General features: G+C 46.8%; 1 protein-coding gene across 6 annotated transcripts in view; it reads left to right on the forward strand.

The window, feature by feature from the left end:
* LOC119450367 (dopamine receptor 1) overlaps nucleotides 1-22470 on the forward strand; it is a 439710-nt gene that overhangs the window by 334807 nt on the left and 82433 nt on the right. The gene's annotated exons all lie outside the window — the stretch shown is intronic.

Raw genomic sequence — 22470 nt, forward strand, 5'->3', positions numbered from 1 at the left:
TAACGATGAACTACCGCTCCCAGTCGCAGACTAGTGGCGTCCAAGTGATCGGTCTTCCGTTTTCTTGGACGCCTGGGACGTCCCAACGACGCGTCCCCTATTTGCTCGCCATTTCTTCCACCGAAGAGTTATGCCTTTCTCCGGCGATCGCTGCCCCGTTCGCCTCTTTTGCTCTTGATTTCCCAACGAAGCCCGTGCCAGTGTGAACGTTGTTTCGTACCATCTTACGGCGCGCGCGTCACCCGACTCGGCGTCGCCGAGAGAGACTGAGCGGTGCCCCCGAGGCTCTGCATGGCGAAGGCGTTCGCTCCGCTGATTTGTCATTCGCCTCTCCCGAGGCGATGAGAATGAATACGCCGGGTCCATTTTGCTGTCCCTGTCCTTGCATTCACATCGCGTCGCGCTGCGTCACGTCACGTTGTGGATTGACAGAGAAACGACGATGGGGCCAGAAGCGGGAGGGCTTGTCGCCGTCCTCTTGATCGAAAATAAGCCGTAATGCTTGGCATACAAAAAGCACTCGTTTATCTATATTTTTTATGTGATGTACATCAGAAAGGGAGGTCGAGTATAGCGGAGTAAAACATGAGTAGCGAACCAGGTTCGTCTTTCTGGAATGATCGCTAAAGAGGCTGAAGCACGAGGTCAAAGAAACGAGGCCGGATTCAGAAAAAAAAAAGAAGCTAGAATTCTGCGTAAGTGCAAGCTTCAGCCAATCGTTATGCTGCGCGTATTATTAGTTGAGGTGGCCGGCCAATGCGCAAAGAGCACTTACGAAGAAAAAGCTTTGTGAATATGACCTCATACGAGTAGTTTGGTTTTATTTAACATCACCGTCTTCTTGTTTAACGTTTGTTCAGAAAGATTCATTCTTGCTGACGCGCCCTGATCATAGTATAACACCAAAACTGGTTCCCAACAGATGCCTTGAAGGAGAGAACATGGGCCCACTCTTCGTTGATGGAAGACTGACCTTGACTCAGGCCTTTAGGGGCGTCATGCTGGAAATTCTACTTGACATCTCTCGCTACATGTGGCATAGGCTATACCAAGGACATCGCCCTTTGCTTGCACGTTACAACAGAATGCATTGCATAAGTTTCTTGAGTGTGGATACATATTGTCCAGAGTTCACTGCTATATATGTAATTCATCAGGGTAATATGCTTACGTCGCTTGCAGTCTCTACATCTCTTCCGCTCTCCGTTCCTTTCCCTTCGTCGACCAACAGGCCGGAGGCTGATTTCTCCAGTCAAAAGCGACGTTTCCATGAACCTGATAAAGAAGGGTCGAGTCGGCTTGTCGCGTCTAAAACCGGTCATCAAATTCATGTAAACGCTCAAGGGTCGGTAGTATGGAAAGTTGGCCGAATTGACGTCGATTCATTGGCAGAACAACGCAATTAGACGGGACGTGAAGAAGACAAAAAAAAAGAACCAGAGCGCTGTCTTGTCTTCTCCTTCGTCACGTCTTGTCTTTTCGCGCTGTTTCTAGAATAGCGGGTCGGGCTGAGCGGGCGCCGAGGCGAGTTCAGTCAATCCACCTGCAAGGGGTATAGGTCGACTCGCCCAACCTGCACGGCAAGATGCATGTAAATGCAGTCGGGTCGGGTTGGTTCAGTCGGGTTGGGCTGGTTCGACCCGCTCACGTATACTTCATGCAAACGAAGCTAAGGAATCTTACGTCTATGTGTCTTGTTGCGAAAAAGCTTGGAGGACGCTTAAGCTTCGCCTTTAAGAGTTGAACGCGACAGCGTTATCGGGACCCGTTCGCATCGCATCGTTCGCATACGGCAAGTAGACTTTATTCACTGCAACACTGAACGTGGGAAAGCCAGCTTACACAGACCAATCTTACACCGATCCCCTTAAAGTCGGCTTCACTTTTAAACTAAAATTCATTGCTGGAAAGACGTTTTTCCAGGGGCAATATAAGTGGTCTTATAATAAAATGTGAAGGCCCTAGCACCTTTTTTTTATTATTTTATTAATTGTTTGCTATTGCCCCGACGCGCACAGGTCTGGTAGAAATGTTTGAGTTTCCTCGTAGCAGAATTAGTTATTCTCGTACATTCAAATTACAATCCGACGCCGATTGGTAAACAATCCGACGGCGAATCCGACGCCGAATGGTAAACTCGTACTTTACCATTTTTCTGACGGATTTCACTGTGAGAAATCCAATTTTTGTTCACCAAAACCTTGCACCACGTGGAGGGCCCGCGCGGTCAATGTGGTTGGATGATTTTCTCCGCAACCCTGCGATCACATGCCGGTTGCCGACGCCGGATTTTTTGCGACACGTGGCCTTAAACGCTATCGCGTTAATATGCAGTTCGTACAACGTGCCGGCTGCAGGCAAAGCAAGTCTGTGAAACTCCGGACGCCGCGATCGACTGCATACGTCAGGCAGCGTTAGTACGAAAGTGCTCGCAGCAACGCCTTTAGAAACTCAAATGTCACGGTATAAAGTCTATTTGAGACGTGGTTTGACCGGTACTCGCTTCTCGCCGACCAGCAATGGGCCGTCCAGCAGGCCCACGAAGCGGCCGCCAGGTCTGTCGGTCCCTACGTGGGAGACGCCCACTACGCCCTAAGCGCGTCCTGCAGAACCTAAATAAATTTTTTCCAGTCCAGTTAACCGGTACTATGGTACGTCCAGCAGGTTAACCTTCAACAAATGGCCATGTCTTGCTGTTCGGGGTGCCGTATGCGTTCCTGCGAGCAACAAAAATGCGCACACCTTCAAAGGCCATCGAAACAAAGATGAATCTTATTAGAAAGGAAAATGGTTTCAGTGGCTATGTTCCGAGAAATAGGTGTTGCATATCGATGTTTCACGCTCGCGCGCGGAATTTATGCGCTAGTTTCCTCGTTTCGTTTTCTTCTTCTTCTTTTTTAATGGAATTAACCAGGTGGGAGCTTCTAAAATGATTTTATGTGAGTGCGTATGAACAGTCCGTGCGCAGCTTTTTTTCTAGAGAATTGCCCGCTTCTTGTAAATAAGATCTCGATTTCCACCTCGTCATGCATCGAAGTTTCGAGCCCATCTCAAATGTCCATAGATAGCAGGGCGCGAATAAATCAGGCGATCTTTCGAATTTTTATAGTTCATATTTTTAGAGGCAATTATGCACGTGCCTCGCATCTACAGGGAGCAAGTGCATCGCGCAAGCGATGCTACAACAATAAAGAGCACCTGTCAAGTGAGAACGGCTTTGTCCGTAGTTAAGGACGGCGTGTCTCGTGCGTACGTGTATATACTTCGTCTCAGCAATGGCGTGCAGTGCAGGAAAACCTACAGTTTACGTCAACCAGTCAGAGCCGAGAAAGTGCTGCTTGCCTCAAAGAAATTATTTTACTGCTAGCCCTTTTGTGTCCCTGAGCCATCCTTAATTCCTGCACTCGGCTGGAGGGCAGCTGAGCCTTTTAGCCAGCCGACGATATATACGAGCCTTTTTCCTGAATCACCGAATTGATGCGTAGCTTTTGCTACACTGTACGGAATTAGCGAGGCGGAGCATGCGAGTATGTGCTTCCGCACGTATAGGTTCATGCGCCCACGCCTTTGTGTTTCAACCGAAGCCTGTCGTGTAATTTTGCTGCAGCTCTGGGTGCTTCTGCGCGTTTGGCCCGCCTACTCTTTTACGAAGAACCTTTAAATAAAGCTGCAAGAGTGGCGTAAGAGAACGAAAATAGGTTCCACTGCTCCACGGTTCAGCTGCTTACTGGTTAGCGTCAAGATTTTGGTTTGTGGGTAAAGCATCATTAGAAAACTGAACAGGCTTTACTCTGTTGGAAAAGAGACGGCTTGCCTCGTGCTCATTCCTTTGTCAGAGTCCTGTTGTTCAGTTATAAAGAAGCTTACTGGTTGCTGGTAATCTAACATTTTCTTATTCATTTCCTTTTAATGTTACGAGAACCATGCATACAGGCATGTCGGCGCTATTACTCTCGACTATGTAGTTGCAAATATACGACGAATTTGTGAGGACAGACCATCTTTCAGTTGCCATGTGAAATTCTTTAATTTCCTCTAGCGAACTGCTACTTCGGCAGAAAGACCACTGCATTTGTATCGATTTCCCCCACGAGAGTTCGAATGAAATTCCATAGCTTTTCTAAAGGGGGCTCACTGAAGCCCTACATAAGCCCAATAAAAAGTCTGCAGAATTGTAAGCAAGACTTTTTTAAGGGCGTCGCTACTACATTATTAGCCTCCTTATATGTCAATCGAGGATATATCTTTCTGCTATAGCATTCAAGCGGCTTGTCAGTTTCGGTTTTGAATATAAGATGTTATGTTTCCGAACGCGCTCTTTTAAACCTCGCTAAATAGTTTTAAAAAGCGTGTTCTTATTCATATAGATGTGTCAGGTTGGAATAAAAAAGAGGCCTCTTTGTCACCTTCTTTTGCACTGCCATATTTATTTGTCTCACTTAATTCTGCGCAAGCAAATCATCACTGACGGCAGTTATTTCTGAAGTATTGTTCCAGGGGTTACTGCTTCGATTGAGATAACGTGTGAAATGACATTTCAGGGAGCGTAAAAGAAGCCTTTTTTAGTACAAGATCTCGAAGCAGTTTGTTCATTGCACAGTCTGGCAGTAGGTTTCATCATCGGCATAAAATTATGTTCTTTTTTCTAATGCACCCTTAGACCCATCATGTTTCCTGCCATAGAGCGTCGATTTCAAGACCCATGACTCATGATTACCACTTCCAGTATATCCAGTATAAATTATAAGATAATGCTCACGTCCATATGGTTGACTCATTTTCATTGTGTAAGTAATGTCGATGTTTACGAAGGGTACGAAGTCTGGCTCCCTAGCTCGGCTGCGCTAACGCGAAGGCACGGATGAAGTTTAGGACAGCGAGCGGACAAACTCGGAACACTGTCGGAGGACAGACAATCCTGGCATCGGTCCTTGCTACCGACGCTGTTTTCACCTTGGTTTCTGGGCTATCTATACACATGCACACGCAGAAAAGGAAATGCGAAAGGCATTGGCATTGGAAAGAAGACAAGCATTTCCCTTAATGGACTTACTGCCGTAAGCGATTAGCGAAATCCGTGAGGAGTATTGCACGCGAACTTCTCGCGTTATCTATGTACAGACAGAGGCAATTTGGCTCGTGCGATCGCGCGGCCGAGAAGGCGCTGGCTCCATTTCGCTAACTCCTTTGCCAGATAAAGCTGGCGTCGAATGCAGCTGGCCCGCGATGAACGTGCTCTAAGCATGCGTGCGCTAATCTTACCACGCTATTTTTTTTTCTGTCCATATAGTCGTTTAGGAGTTAAATGAATTTTCGGCGTCCAACGGCTTATTCAGCAGACGCTCCGGGGCGCGCAATGCTCGGCGCATGGATTTATGCCGAAGTGATTATCGCAGGTTGAAGCTGCGGCCGCCTTTGTATACAGTCCAACCAGATAAGGTGGCTAAAGAATAATAAAGTCAGGGGTTTTAATTACTTGTCAAAACCACGATTTGATTATGAGTATCCCCGTAGTGAGAGACTCCGGATTAATTTTGACCACCATTATATATAGTGGTATTTAACGTGCATCCAATGCACGGTACTCGGGCGTTTTTGCATGTCACCCCCATCGAAATGCGGCCGCCGCGGCCGAGATTTGATCCCGCACCCTCGGGCTTAGTAGCGCAACGCCTTTATCCATTGCTCCTCCACAGCGGGTCTGCAGAATGCAGGGTGCTGACTGGTCTGACAGCCGGGAACAAACACTTCTTCCGCTCAAGCGAACGCAAAGAGACGTGCGCGTGCGCGTTTGCGCTTGTATGGGTGGGTCTGCGTGCTTGCGAGTGTGTATGATTGTGACCGGAGGAAAGTTGGACGCCATGTTTTGAGTTCCCCGTGCAGAATATGTCTCATTTGTGGTCGCTTATACCGCCGTCTCATGTACTTAGCCTTGAGATGGAGTCCTTCCATGGCATGCTCTCGGCTCTGTGGGGTGTTACATTAGCACCCCTTCGCGTCATCAAATCGCATCTTACGACGACGTTTCGCTACGGGGCCATTTCCGGCTGAGGTTGCCCGGCACCTTGTCTCCATCATCGCAGTTCTCTTCTTTTTTTCGTTTTTTTTTTTTGCTTCCCTTTATCTGTCATCTTTCGCCAGATTCCGGAAACAGTAATCGATCTGAACTTTCCCCTCACGCTCCTTTTTTTTTTTTTTTTTACACTCAGTATCGTTCTGTGACCATGACAGACTTACGCTCAGCTATTTTCGTTCCGAGATGTTTTTGAAGACTGTGTACACATCGCCTTATCACAGAATTACAGCCGACGACGAGATACACATTCGACGTTCGAGGTAACATGAGTTGCACGGCTGACGTCGTTTGCGTAATCATCGGAATTAATGAAATGGCGCAGTTGTGCCGCGTTACAAGCACAGCGAAAGCTTGGCAGAGGCGCCTTTCCGTGCCACCGATATTCATCAGTCGCTCGTAATTTACAGCTATCTCCGCTCACCGTTCCTGTTTTCTCGGGCGGCACCATTCGAAGCAGGTGTTGCAGCAGGAATTTAAATCTGTCGCGATTACAAAAATTTCGTATAAGTGTTGATACGGAAGCAAGAACGAAGCCGTTAAAGCCGGCGATAAGCATAATGCGAAGGCCTTACCGAAAGCCGCGGAAGGCTAGATGTTTGGATTGGTGCATTTTCGAACGGAGTGAAGGCACTCAACTGCGGAAAACAACCATCTCCACAAAACGATCGAACGGTGATGAAGGAACGACCTTGCACCCATTTGAATTGTTCCAGGCGACCGACTCGTCGAAAGCGAAGGTCGTCTGTCTGCGCACAGCAGAGACGACGTTGAAGGCTATGGCCTTGATGCGCAATGTCTGACGTTGAAGCGTTCCAGTGGCATTATGCGTAAGGTTCCAACAGAAAGCCCCCCGTCATACTCAGACTTAGCATGGCAAAATCGGGAGGCCACTTTGGTTTAGGTAAAGTTTTACTGTGCAAACGTTGGCGTGTTCTGACGGGAGCAGCTTTCCGAGCGCATTTCCCGCTAGCATGTCTGTACCTTTAGCGAGTGCTTCCAAATAGGAGCTTAGATTCTTCAAATTTTTCATTCGTAAAGAGAGTTTGCCTGCGAATGGGCGCCCTTGCTAAGGACTTTATCGCTATCACTCTAGTTTTTATCGACGACTCTTCAGTATACGGGCCATAAGCACATTTTTCATGAAGCTCTTTGTATGATGCAGAATTGTTCGTAAGTGGCCGGCCGTTGATAATCTCTCCTTATAAGGACGAAGAGCTTTGTGAATCCAGCTGTGGATTTTTTAACGGTATAACGACGGATCCTTTTCTGTGCACCAATGCACGGGAAAGCGCGGGAGTCTGCGAAGGCAGGTCCTCGCGAAAGCTCTGTTCTTACGATAAATTAATTCCGAAATGAAAAATAAATACAAAAAATGTGGTTGATCCCTCTTATATAGGAATCGGTATAGAACACGAAAGTGAAACGTGTCTTCACAGAAGTAGTGTAATGTTTATTGCACATTGATATATAATGTCTATTGGTGTTTTGTGGCTAAAGCGCCCTTAGGCGTTGATGCACCCACGCTGACGCCTGGTGGCACGTCTCCTCCATCACAACTACCAACGTCGATGACCATGAGCAACCGTCGTGCATATGGAAGCTGCACTACGCTGCACACGCTAGCACAACGCGAAAGACGAAGCACGTAACTGACACACTAATACAACGCGCAAGACAAAGCACGTAACTGAATCGTCACCGAGTCAAATCAGCGCGTACAGCACGTCGTAATTGCAGCCTCCGCGATCAACTTCAGAAACATTTTCAGAGCTAATTGCGGAGGCCACGCTCCGCTGTGCTGAGTACGGTGAACGCCAGTGGCGTTGGTAGTGCTTCTTGATGCCAGCGTCCCTTCGAATGCTGGCATCGAGGCGTCGTAGTGTTGAGACCACCGAAGCGTTCACTGTCGGTGCGCGTTAGTGTCATAATGCAGTACTTCTCTTTTCTGCTCGTAGGCGGCGGCACCGCCCCGAGCAAGAGCGCGGGTACACGGAGGAGTGTTAGATATATAAGGCGCGTCTGTGTAGCTCTCTGCAAATGCGTTTGTGGCGCAATGGGTTAAACGCTCGGCGATCTATCGTCACTGACGTATTTCCGTGACGGAAATACGTCAGTGAAGTCTTGGTGGACCCCGGCATAAAACACTTTCGTGTTAAAATAAGCACGACATTGGGCAGGAAATGAAGAAAACACATCAATGGCTACTGAGGCAAGGCTGCACCATTGACAGCAGCATTGCCTGTATTGCGGTGCCTTACACCAATAAACCCAGTGTGCGCCCACACCATTGACTTTCTCGCTCGACATCTTGCGCTAGAACAATAAAAAGTTCAGCGTACTTTGCCAATGAACCTTCATTGCGACTTCAACTTCCACGGGTACCAAATGTTGCGAAGCTCACGTGGAGAAATTACTGGCCACGCCTGCCAGGCTAACCGAGCCGGTATAGCAATATCGTCACCACCACAACCACGCACCAACGCTACTGTGTTGCACGTGGTTAAACGTCGATTTCACGAACGCCTGTGCACATTTCTTATAAGCATGGCTGACGGTGTCGTGTGCAAATGTTGCGATTGTGAAAGGGCTTAAGAATTTATCTTGAGCCAGTGGTATGTCCATTGGCGAACGAACACATTCCTTCGGGGCAAACCTTGGTCCATCGGACACCAGATCGTGTACAAAGCAGGGCCTGGATTGTGCAACAATGTTTTAATCCCCCCCCCCCCCGGTGTGTGTGTGTGTGTGTGTGTGTGTGTGTGTGTGTGTGTGTGTGTGTGTGTGTGTGTGTGTGTGTGTGTGTGAGATCAGTCGCACAGAGTGGCGGATGATGATCAATGAAAAGAGCCGAACGGAAAGAATTCTTACATAATACGACCCCGGTAGGCATTTCCCCGGGCTGAGCAGAAAGCTACGACACAGCTGCTACAGTCATCCGACACTGCTGCTCAATGCGGACTCACCCACTCTAATCAAGGTACAGGGAGGTAAACCGAAAGCAACCCGCGCTACTTCCCACGTCTTTACACTTTTTCGCGTTTCTGGAAAGGCAGTCTCTACAGAGGCAGTAAACTTGTGGTGAATGCACTTCAAGGAAGCCACGATACGACTTTACGACTTCCTACAAAGCATTTGGCTTCCATATTCAATAGCACCGACTCCTCGCCAGACTTGACGAGAACTCGTTTAAACAGTCCGTATGGTGTTGCGGTTTGAAATGCGTGCTATTGAAACAGTTCCTGGGAATTAAAAATGTAGCGAATTACGTTGCTATTCACGTGAAAGGGGGCTCAGTAAATACTCAATTAATTCTCTCGGCCGGTCCCCATTGTGCTATAGAGGGTAACGTGACACCGCCAATTCAATAGCACAGTCGCTTCTGTTTGCTGGCTGACGAATGTCACATGTCCTAATACATCGAGAACACGTGCGGAATTTTTCATAAGTAGCTGAGATGCTGCTGTCAAGAAACTTCAGCGACTGAACTAACTCTCAGCGGAATACTTTGATCGTGGCCGAAAAACGAAGCGCGGCTACAGGGTTACGTCCATTTGGAACGTGCATTTGTTGACACCAACCCAGAGCCGCCTTTGTGTCCGTTGTCTGCGCAAACTTTGCAATCTGTTAAATAACATTAAGTTAAATAACGTCACCGAAATAGCAGACACATATTTCGACGCTATTAACGTCGTAGGTTAGGACTGCGTTTAAGTTGAGCTATCTGCCATAGGCCGAGTTTTTACCAAGCTGCGTTAGTAGTGAATTCTGTCTTTAGTAACTATAAGGAAGGGAATACCTCAAATCGTAGCCAAACGTTCCACCGCACGTCTATTCTTGAGCGATCAAGTGTACTGCTGCTTGCGAAATGTCGACATGCGCTTTCTTGCAGCAGTGCCTTTACTGTTATGCTTCATTCTTATTGGTTCACTATGTTGTTGATTACAAACAGTAGAGAATCCAAGCACCGGATATATTTGTGACCGATAGCGCTACACAGCAAACAATGTAAAATGTGACAGATAATGCCCTTGTTTCGCATCTTCGAGTCACGTCAGTTGTGTTTATGTTAATACGAAGGAAAATAACGCGTGTCTCGGATAGTTTAAAGGCTGCTATGTGCAGTAAGAAAAGTTTAGGTGTTAACGGGCAGCGGTAGAACAAGCATGGTAGCTTTCATGAATCTGTGTTGTTACCACGCCCGGTAATTCTGGAAAAAAATAACCCTGGCTGTGCGCGTCGAGTAAACGTACACTTTGCGTGAGACAACTGCACTAGAACTCGAATCTTTTCGCCTTGAGATGGGAGCGTTTCTAACCTTGCTCAGCCAGTGCTTACTCGAAAGCCGCTTAAAGCCAAGCCAAGGCAAAAATTCTAGCGCTGATTACCAAGACGCACGCTATACGCTTTTAGACTGAGCCACATTTAAATACAAACCCTGTGCGTACCGTCGTCACTTTGCATGAGAGACTTCCTCCATGTCGTGACCTGCACTTGCTTCCAAAGTGATAACACTGATAAGATTTTTCCTGTGAATTATTTGGTGTTATTCCACGGCCGTGGTTATTCCCTCACAAAACGACGCCCTCATCAGCCGCTGTCGGCTGCTGTTGTCCGAGAGTTCAAAGGGAAGTTGGGCGCCAGGTTATTTATTCTGTCGTTTTAGGTAGCATTCTCTGGAGACTAGTACTTCATACCGAAGTAGTTGAATGCTGAACAGCTTTCATGTCTGCCATGACCACTTTTGCTTGTAAGTGAGGCGCCAGCGCTGTAGTGTCGGAAAATGGCAGTGGCCTGTATAGGAAACGAGCAAAGCGTTTACCTAAAGCGAAGGGTGATCTGGAAGTTAATTACTCTTTAGGATCAAACGCAAACATGGCAGAGAAAGTGGCAAATCAGTTGCCAGCACAACGCTGCCAGCACTACCCCATAGACCATAGAATTTCTCAACTAAAATTACTGGAGGGAACTCTGGCCCCACGATTCTTCAGCTTCCATGGGAATGATGGTTGGTGTGTGGATTTGTCTGGCGTGCTCTTAGTGCTTCTCGCTTCAGACGTTCCTGCGACGTTACTTACCACGCTTGGTCTACCTTTATGGGCCTCACTTTCAAAGCAATCACATTTATCTTAACGTAACCGGCCATAAGTATCTGTGCGCATTCGTAATCATTTAATTGTGGCATTTATAACACAATATTTTGGTAAAGAATGATCAATTTTCAAAGTCACAGAGCCGTTTGAAACCAGGGGGACGAAGTTTCGGAAATATCCACGTATACACTAACCATCATTCCCAAGCCAACCATCAACCGCCATGCTTGTAACTTCCATAGGCATTAGCACAAGAGTTCCCTCTAGTAATTTTTGAAGGAATCTTTAGGACATAGACGTCGTGTATTTGTTTTCTCGAGCCTCGGGCGCTTGCGCTTCCATCAACCGTCGACGTCAGCCACGTATAGAGCCGGCGTATGCATCCACACACAAAGCAGTTCGCGCGCAACTGCTCTGCTCGCAAAAAGTGGGCAGGTTGACTCGCACTGATAGCGGTGGCAGGAAAGAACGCGAAGTCGTGAATGGAACGGTCTTCTTTTCTATGTGTTTTTTGCAGCAATCGCCTGTTATGACAATTTTTTTTACGCTTCTGTTTGCGTTGTGGAGCCTGTGCCCGTCGGCTTTTAGTCGAGTGAGAGTGGCGTGCGCGTCAAAACACATCCTTTGTGACGCTTCGAGTGAAGTGTGGAGCTTCCGGCCAGATAACGCCAGTAGCCGGCCACGAAGTCGGTGGCGTCAAAACGGCGCTATCCAACGGGACGCCGCTCGGCTCGTGACAAGAATGGGTGCGCGCGCCTCAGAAAGTGAATAGTGTTTACCTACGTATAATACAAACGACAGTTTTTTTTATTTATTCTTACTTTTTAAAATACCAACACACCCGCCAGAAGTATCTATAAATGTCTTTCTTGTTTCTTAAACAACGAAATTCGACAACTTATGTGCGGCTGACACAATATGACGTCAATGATGGCTCATTTCTGCGTGTGCGCTTAAGGTAGATGCCGGAAATACAAAAATCGTACAAACGATTATAAGACGTATAAACGTATACAAACGTAATCGTACAAACGTACTGTAAGAGGAACAATTCTCTCAGACAACGCGAAGGAGTCCTTCTCACCTTCTCTGCCCTGTTTTCCCGTCAGCACCCTGCGAGACAATCACCGTGTGACTTGCGACCACTGCACGGGGATGATTTAGGCTGCACGACCCGCTCGAAATTGTGTCACGGGACCACCGGATCCGACTTTCGTCATGTATGAAGGAGTCCTGCTCGATATACCCGCAGAAGCGCTGCAATAAGCGCGTGTTCTGAATCAACCGCACAGCATAATCCATTATATATCTTGCACGTCCGAGGCACTGAGACGTCACACAGTGATTAAGAAGCCGGCAACTGTACAATAATGCAGGGAAAGTAGCAGACAAATGTTCTGTCACTACTGCTTGAAGCGAAGTAAATAGAAGACCGACTGTGTTCCTGAGTATGTTTTTTCAGTGGTCTTCTTTAACCTATTAGAATATGGAACGTAAGAGAAAATTATTGATGTGGATAGCGAACGATCGTTGAATGCACTGGTTAATCAAACATGATGCAGTATTCGCACTTACGTTAGCCCTGAATCAAAATAGGACGCCTATCATCACCATAAGAAAAGTCGCAGTGTTCGTCTCTTCAAATAAGCAATGACGTTGCCTCTAAGCCAACAGATGGACTTAAGTCGCAGGGCTCAGGAATTTCACCCGCAGAAAGTCGTCGGTATTATGCTTCTCAATTCCACGCTGCGGAAACCAATAAAATGCACGACGTCACAAAGCTGCTGACATTAAGCCGGTCGACCGTTTGAAACGAGGTGTTTGCCTTATATGGCAGTAGCCATAGGTTCACAGCCAAAACTGCAACGTTTCGAATTCTCTAAGAATTCTTCGTTTCTTCATTTTGTGCTATTTCACCGCTGTTTTGTGTTATTTCACCGCTCACCACAGCAGGAGCTGCAGAAGTTTTCTGGAGCTACACCCGAATTGCAGGACGATACCCGAGGGTTAACTGAGGCCAATATTTGTCGGCGAGGCGTTCGCTGACTCGAACCGCTCCTATCGAGCGAATCGGGGATCGCGCGATTCTCTCTGTGCCCTGTACTTCGGGATTCACGGGACCCCCCTCCTTATAGCTGCCGTTGCCGTTCTGGACGGGCTCCAACGAAGTGTGCGGACTTCTTGTTTACCCGGGGGGCGTCAACCGTTACGCTCTACTGAAGAGCCACTGCTACACTCGAACGAATGTCGACCCGTGAGAGCTAGCTCTCTTAAAGCACCCCTCAGTGAGCGCGACTTTCCTTCTAGTATATGTATGGCCACGTACGCTTTCCGCACGCAGGTAGCTCGGCAGAGTCACGCACCCTCACCATCTGCTGCGCACACACACACACACCCCCACGTGAACTTCTTGCTGTCTCCGTAGCTATAGCGCACACATGTTTGCGCGACTTCCAGCGGTGAAATGACGTCACGTATGTCACTGTGAATGACAGGCTGAGAGGGCGGTCAAGGTGACGATTTCCGATCGGCAAAGCATGCTCCCCGCCGCACTGAGCGTCGCAGTGACGCAAGTGCCTTGCGTCACCATTTACATTTAGCAGCGCACCGCTCGCTTGAGTTTTCTCGAACGGTACTCAGAGCTGCACATGCTTACATCTCATAATAAAAAAAGAAGCGGGAAAAAATACGAAGGGGGCAACCTCATGATAATAACAACGGGGTTCTATCGTCCTGCAGCTACAACTGTCACTTACGTCAGAGTTGATGGAGGCTGCAGATGAAAATTTACTCATGATCACAATACGTGGATGTTTCTACGTAGCATCATCTAGTGACGCGTGTTTTTGTACGCGTGTATGTGTCTGTGAGTGTATGTGCTGTTTGTGTGTTTGTGTGTTCACTTTGTATACCATAATTATCACTCCTCAGCAGCTGGAGTAGCAGGTCAGGGGATCAACCAGGCTAACATCTCGAGCTTATACCTTATTAAAGTTTGTACTTTTCTCGGCTCTATCTGAATTTGGGTGTTTGGTTCACCGAAGTCCCACTTACACCTGTACCGTGCAGCGTATACCAGATATAGCCGTGCACATCACAAATCGCGAAGGGATTAGGCTGCCGAGTCCATGCCAATCAACGCTGTTAAGGGTACAGCACCTGTGATAAGGAATTGCAGCTGGTGTAGACCTATGAGTCAAAAGTCATAACAGAAGAGTAAAGAAACTAAAAGCTAAACTATAGGAGCAAGGAAAAAGCGAATGTTTAATTTACGATAATGATGTCAAATTTCCTGCAAGTTCCACAACCTTACTTTTGAGGCACTAATTCAAGAGAGATGCGAAACAAAGGAGAAATGTAGGCAGGTTAATGAGCATGGAAAATCCGGTTTGCTACCCTACACCGGGGAATGCGGGAGCAGAAGGTAAAACAATAAAATAAATAGAGAGAGGGAGAGAGTACATACAGACGATCAAAGCATGGTCACAATGACCGCACGTTGTCAAACAGAGCTGTAGACAGACTGGTTCGGTTCACGGCACTGAAAAATTCGTGTCGATGACTTGCCTCGGCCAGCTCGGAATTCTCTCGCATGTAGGTCGCGCGCAGTGCCTTCAACTGTGACTCCCTGGGAATCCTCCCTCTCGCCGTAGACATCGCATGCGACGTAAAGCGTACACGCGGTAACTGCGAATGCTTCAGTGAACTTCGAAGAGCCCGTAAGAAGACAGAATTAGGGATAACAACGCAATGTTGGGCATGACCAGCCTGGTCGCCTGTAGCTATAGCTGTTAGCTGTCTGCTTCATCACGAGGACGATGGCGAAGTATAAGGCTTGTCGAGGAAACAATGTTAGTGAGCATGCGTCTACGGAAACGTACGATACATGTCTGAATAAAGTTTAATACGATGCACTCGCTGTGTCACAGTAGCACAGCTTTCCTGAGAATTGGCCATAAATGGGCACAAACCCAGCGGCACGTACCCTGTGGCCCAAGTTGTCCACTAGCTCAGCCCGCAGCAAATTCCTAATTTAGGCACGCAACCAATGGCCCCAGTTATCTATATGTATCCCGCAACGATTAAGAGGCAAGGCCACTTCGCTTTGAAACTGAAACCATGTTTTCAACACAAAGTTTGCTGTTTCCTGAAGCGAGAGCCGTATGCCTCCTTTGCAAGCATCGAAAAACTGTCAACATGGTCTTTCTGCTATGGCACTAAAGGACTTTGCTGTTGTGAGGGATTTCAGCTGCACTAATTTGTTTTGGTTGTATTGTGACGTCATCGAGGCCTGGGCGCTCTGCTCAACGCAGCGTTATAGATATCTTGCACCTGACAGAGGGCACTACTGCGCTTTCATTTATCACCCCAGCGTCGCCCACTCCGACGGCTATGGATGCGAAGAAAACAAGCGACATTAGAAACAACAACGACGCATGTTTCATCGCTCATCCGAATGTTACGTATCGAGCTTTGCCGAACTGAAGCTCAGCAGTGTTCACGCTTATGATCTTGATCGCAAGCGTGCCAAGTCGCGCGGGAACTTGTACACTTCGCCATTTGCTATCAGATATCGAACACTCTTGATTAGTGATTAGCGCTCGGATGTGTCACGGAGAATATATGCATGCCGTCTCTCCCAGTTTGCTTCCACCACTCCCAAGGCTATGTGTTCCGGCGGTAACTGTGGAAGTCTTCAGTGCAAGGTGCCTATATAGCGCGTCAACCGGGATTCAGCTGCCGTGCCACCTTTTATAAAGTACGTAAGGTACTCGTACAACTTATTACGCTGCCAGCAATTCGTTCGTTTCATTTGCCTGACGGTATGAATTCGTCTCGGTGAATTTCCTATTTGAAGGAGTGGGCGCGTGAACGAACGAGCAAATCGAGCACCGTGCTTCAGCTTTATTGATCGCTGCTGAAAGCCAAAGTTTAATAATGAAGGTGTTCCTGTATTGCAAAGAAGTGTTTCGAACGCCGCATTTTAAATTCACTTTGCTGCAGCGGGTCATTTGTCATCTGGCAACGCCGGAAGAAGGCAAGCGCGAGAAACGGGCATTGCGCATATATCTATGAAATCGTGCACGGCTTCATACGGCCAACGCAAGGTAGTATATATACTACCTTGCTTTGGCAAAAAACTCACGCACGCTCATTGCGTATACAGAGCACAGCACGCCTCCTTGATCTTCTTTTTTGGTCTCCTTACGTTTCGGCGTAATTTCTCTGCACGCGTGCAATGGCGATCTATTTTCGTTACTATGCGCTCACGTTAACGCTACGGCTCTCCTCGAGCCATACCGTTAAGCACGGAACTCGCGCTTTCTGCCAACATTTATGCGTGATTAAGAAGTGATGAACCCGCCGTGGTTGCTCAGAGGCTATGGTGTTGGGCTGCTGAGCACGAGGTCGCGGGATCGAATCCCGGCCACGGCGGCCGCATTTCGATGGGGGAGAAATGCGAAAACGCCCGTGTACTTAGATTTAGGTGCACGTTAAAGAACCCCAGGTGGTCCAAATTTCCGGAGTCCCGCACTACGGCGTGCCTCATAATCATACCGTGGTTTTCGCATGTAAAACCCCATAATTTAATTTTTAAGAAGTGATGAAAGGAAAATCAACGCAGTCGAATGCGCCCACGATTAGATGGTGTGATGAGATCAGAAAATTTCTTAGATTTGTTGGCATAGTATGAGATAGTCTGCTGATGCTGGACAGGGGTCATTGTAAATCGTTGTGAGAGGCCTTCATCCTGCAGTGGTCATAAATGAAGATAGATAGATAGATAGATAGATAGATAGATAGATAGATAGATAGATAGATAGATAGATAGATAGATAGATAGATAGATAGATAGATAGATAGATAGATAGATAGATAGATAGATAGATAGATAGATAGATAGATAGATAGATAGATAGATAGATAGATAGATAGATAGATAGATAGATAGATAATGTCGTAACATGACTTTCTGACCCGGGAAAACGCACTCACGTCCGTCTTCTCAGTAGCAGTCGACGCATAATGTGAGATATTGCAACCTGTCTTTCGAAAGAAGGAAACGCCTCGCCGCATACATTGTGGTTATCAAACATAAAGACGGCTATCATCCGCGTTGTACTATTTTTGGAGAGCATATTCCCAGTCTTTGGTCTGTCATATACAAGCTACATGACCTAAGGCCTAGGACACAGGCCAGCAAATTCCCACTGCTACATTTCAGGCCCCTAGAGCGTTTCTACAGAAATTCCCTCCAGCAAACAACAACAATATCCAGGCCAACAAACAAGACACTAAAAATGTAAAGGTGACAAGGTCCAGTCTGTGACACAATCACTGCTGAACTGTCGGACGAAACAGTTGCAGGAAAGCATCGCTCCTTAGCCCGAGAAAGGATTTTACAGCTTTTTACAGTTTATCCATAGGTTTTGTGTATCTTTTTTTTTCTATTCGGAAAGCCATTTAAGATGCGAACACTCTGCATTCCTTGTGACGCCGGCCAACCCTCAACAGGCGTGTCTTACGTGGGATGCAAACGAAAGGTTAGCGAACCCAGCATCTTATGTTTGTATCGGCAAGATTTCCCCTTTCCTTCCTTCTTTATTTATTTATTTATTTATTTGCAAGGTGATACCGCTCGCGAGAGTTTCCCTTTTAATGAGCTCGGTAACCATTTTTTATAATTTTCTCTAAATGCACTCACTAAGCAGAGAAACGTAACGGTATTTTTTTTGTAAATATTCACTTGATTCGCAGTACGTTTTTTGTACTCGACACTTGCGTACAAACTTAGTGAAAGTTTTTATATTTTTACGATAATCAAAACCACGCACTCGCAGTCAGAAAAGGCTTTCCTGGCGTTGCCTGTAAGAAGTGAACAAAATTGAGCCTGTGGATTCCGGCAGTGAAACACCCTGAGTGCAGTCGTGCTGCGGCAGCGTCTTCGAAGCCGCGCCGAATAATCAGGAAAATTTAACAAGTTTCCTGCTGCCTGCCGCACCTTCAACTTTGTCTTCATCTCTCTTAGGCTCCTTGCTTCCGAGATTTGCAGATGCTCAAAAACTTCGCATTTATGCTATTTTTTTTTTTCGCGGAGTGAAAAAACCGCACCGCAGAACTCTAGACTCAAGCCGGAGAGAGTAACAACAATTCGCCGCAGGCTTTCAATTTGACTTGGGCAGGCCAGACATCGCTCTTGAGTGAAGGAAGAAGAAGGAGTGGGGCGGGGGGGGGGGGGGGGTGGCTTTATTCTACGATCTTTAATCTTCTTGGCAGGAACTTCGTAATGTGGTTATATCTGCATGCTTTGAGGGAAAGCGTTGGAAAGTTCGCATCGGGGTTTCTTGCGCTCCAGTATTTGTTGTCTTTATTTTCATTTTCTTCCCTCTTTGCGTCGTCGTCGAGTTTTCGCGCATACAGCTTATTTCCCTTTCGCGCACTTTTGCTAGCGCTGGCCCAATCTGCGACGAAGCTTCGTAAAAAAAAAAAAAAAAATTCGAGTGGCCCGCGCTCTGGGGCCACTCTGGGGGTGTGTACACCACGACGACACCGCGAACTTGTGCGTGCACCGCTACCTCGACATCCCGCACAAAATTTAGGCGCAAGTAAATCGGGTTTGCGCAGGAAAAAAAGGCAAATAAACACGCGGCTACTTTAAAGAAAAAAGAAAACGAAGCCATGCAAAGAGCGTAGTAATCGAGTCTGGTGTGACGGTGGAGACGAAGTAGCACTAAAGTAGATTACACCTTTTCCTCCTCCCCCCCCCTTTTTTTTTAATAGGTGATCACACTTTTCATGTTTTTTTTCCCTACATTTTCTGCTATACCGTTTCTGCACGCCGCTCGGGGAGCTTGTCGGTAGTTTGATACGTCCCCTGACGCCCTTACCCTTTCCGCTAGCACTACTTACTACGGCTTTTGTTGTACGCTGGTCCTTGCTTTCTTTTTTCTCACTCTCTCTTTCTTTCTTTTTCTTTCCGAGTTATGACCGAGGTGTTATGATGCTATGATGAAAACTGTGCAGTCAAATAAAAGCTACAACTGGCGTCGGTTCCCCAAGCAGCCCATCATTCTCAAAGTCGCTTAACTCCCTATCATGAGGCACTGCTCAGACATCTCATAGTTCTAGGTTTGGATGACGACTAATTTTCCCGTTTATTTTTTTTTCAGCGCGCATAGACTAAGCTAGATTCAGCTAAACCCTTGTAACAAGGGTTTAGCTGAATCGGCTTTGCAGGCAGTGCCACCAACAATAAAGCACTGGGAAGCAATGGGTAACTATGACAGTACCAAGCGCTTTGTAGGGTTTATTCCTTTTCTTGACTCGTCGTATTGCATTGTCTTATTCTCAACGATCATTGAGCTCTTCACCAGCTATTAACAGTTGGGAGAAAAGATGTTCGAAAAAAACTCGCCTATTGGCCATATACGGACGATCGACCACGGGTAAAGAATTCCTACGATCGATGGTACGAAGATATGACGTGCGTTTGGTGATGTCATTGCCCGTATAGGGAGGCATCAGGTCAAACTTGGTGGTACCATACCGAAATGTAGTCCACTTAATAACTGTTAAACCTAACGTAACAATGACACGCTTGAATAGCGCAATGAAAGAATTAAGATGTTCAGTATGGCCAGCAATAAGAGATGAGGTTTGATGCAATGAGAGAGAGATAACTTTATTCAACGCGAAAGCTTAGTCTATGCGCGCTGAAAAAAAAATAAACGGGAAAATTAGTCGTCATCCAAACCTAGAACTATGAGATGTCTGAGCAGTGCCTCATGATAGGGATAAATGTGCGAGCCGCTCCTCTAGGGTCGCAGGTGGGTAGTAGATATTAAGCTACCGCACACCCCACAAGTGGGAAACCTGTCCTTTGTATGTATGTATGTATGTATGTATGTATGTATGTATGTATGTATGTATGTATGTATGTATGTATGTATGTGTGTATGTATGTATGTATGTATGTATGTATGTATGTATGTATGTATGTATGTATGTATGTATGTACGTACGTACATATATCTGTATGCATGTAGGTATGTATGTATGTATTACGTACGTACGTACGTACGTACGTACGTACGTATGTATGTGTGTATGTATGCATGTAGGTATGTATGTACGTACGTACGTACGTACGTATGTATGTATGTATGTTGTTTGTGGAGGGCGGAGTCTGTAAAGAGAGTGTTTGTTCTCGCCTCAATGGGACCATATCGTGCCGAGTGTGTTTAGTCCACATCTCATCTAAAATTACGCAGGCCCGCAGGTGATATGAAGGTAATGAAGAAATTCTAATCCAATCTCTCTTCGTATTCGTCGTGCTGGTCACGTTATTCTCCCCAAATGGGAACGTAATCTCGGTTGTGGTGGCTGGCTAGAGTCCATATAAGCACCGGTTGGCTCATCAATCGACGTTCTTACGTGCGCCGTGCTACTACTGCCGATCAGCGAGCATCGGTTCTAGTTTTCTCAGTACTGCATAGATTTGGAGAGGCAGGCCTGTGTGCGCTAATCACATTTTTGTTCTCTGTGCCTTCTACTCATTATTTTTTTTACCGGTCATTTGCTGCAGCAAGCAAGCCGCCTTTTCTTCTCTCTTATCTTTTCACATACTCGTCTACTTGTGCCCGTTCCCTTTCTCTCATTTCGCTCCTGCGTGTTCCCCGCGGAGCGTCATGCAAAAACTTCCGCGTCTAAATTATGCGCCGTACACGGCGACAATCACTTCTACTAAGTGAACCCTCGTGGGAGGCAAAAAAAAAAAAAAAAAACACGGTCTACACCCGCCATACCCTACGGCGGACGCGCCTAAAGCCTTCCGTGCTTTTCTTTGTTCACTTCTTCTTTCGTTTTCTGATTCTACCTCAAGTTGCCTAGGAAACGAGAATGAGGACGTCTTCGTATAGGTAATCCGCAAGCTTCTTACCAATATGTTAAAACTAAACTTCCCTTATGCACATATGGTGTAGAGACAGCGATGGACTTGATCGCTTAAGCAAGTCGACAAGATGAACGGGACGAACTCTGGACGCTCGGCAAAAAGCATAGCAGCTCGTACAGCAAAGAACTCCATTGATTTTACCTCGAAGCAACTTAGGAACAGCAGCCTCGAACAAACGATAAAGGTGAAATCAGTCATTAATGAACAGCATGTTGCGGCCTAATGTTTTGGTCTGGTGTGGTAGACCTTACGAAATTCCCGATTTCACTCAAAGCGCCTGTCTCGGCGCTTTTTTCCCGAATTCTGACTATTCCTTTGGCGTTAGGTTTAGGGAAAAAAGTCTTTAACGATCACTTAACTTTTTTTTCTTTTCACCGTTACCTGTCCTTGCGTACGAGCTTGCGCCGGGCTCCATCGCTTGCTTTTCAAAGCAAAACGCTATACCTGGTAGTGGAAAGTTAGGCTTATTTCCTTTTACCCACCGTATAGTGGCGTAGTGGCTTTTCCGTTGCGCTGCTAAGCCCGAAGGCGCGGGATGAAATCCGGGACGCGGCGGCCGCTTTCGATGGGGACGAAATGAAAGAACGCCCCTGTACCTTGCATTGGGTGCACGTTAGAGAACTCCCGGTAGTCAAAAGTAATCCGGACTACCCCACTACGGCGTGCCTCATAGTCATATCGTGCTTTTGGCACGTAATACCCAAGACTTTTTTCTTAAAAGTTTGGTTTAGTAGTGAGTAGCGCCGGCTCCTTCTTTTTTGTAACTAAGCTTCTTATTTTCTGAGGATGGCTCGAAGCTGTTTGAGAATGGAAAAATAGCGACACTATATCCAATGGATGAGCGAAACGTGTTTCTTATGGAACAGTTATTCCGAATACCTTTATAACGCGAATAGAGTGTACCTGATGTCGAGCATGTTCCCGTACAATCCCGCAGAATGTTGCAGTTCTCGGATGACTTCTTTTGACTTCGCCAAATTTCGCACACTCCACAAAAACAGGCTTATTTGTAAAGTCTCGCCTAAACCATTCGTCACGAGACAACATGCTACAGACAAAAACAAGTTCCACATGCGCTACAGTTGTATAGAGACGCGGGGATTGAATCAAAGGTGGGTCACTCGTTTCCCGGCCCGGTGCTCTGACAACTCAACAGCAAGGCCATGGACGTTGTCATGCAAACAGCTACGTTTACATGAGCCCTGTAGAGTCGCATCGAGTCGGTTGTCATGCTGATACACGAATAAGGTGTGCGTGTATTAAGAGCCCACCCAGCCTGGAGTGTGTGTGTGGGAGGGAGGGGGGGTTCTATGCCTATAACCCGCGCTCATGTGCAAAAGCTCCATCAC

This window comes from Dermacentor silvarum, chromosome 4 (assembly GCF_013339745.2).
Source record: "Dermacentor silvarum isolate Dsil-2018 chromosome 4, BIME_Dsil_1.4, whole genome shotgun sequence".
Lineage (NCBI taxonomy): Eukaryota > Metazoa > Arthropoda > Arachnida > Ixodida > Ixodidae > Dermacentor > Dermacentor silvarum.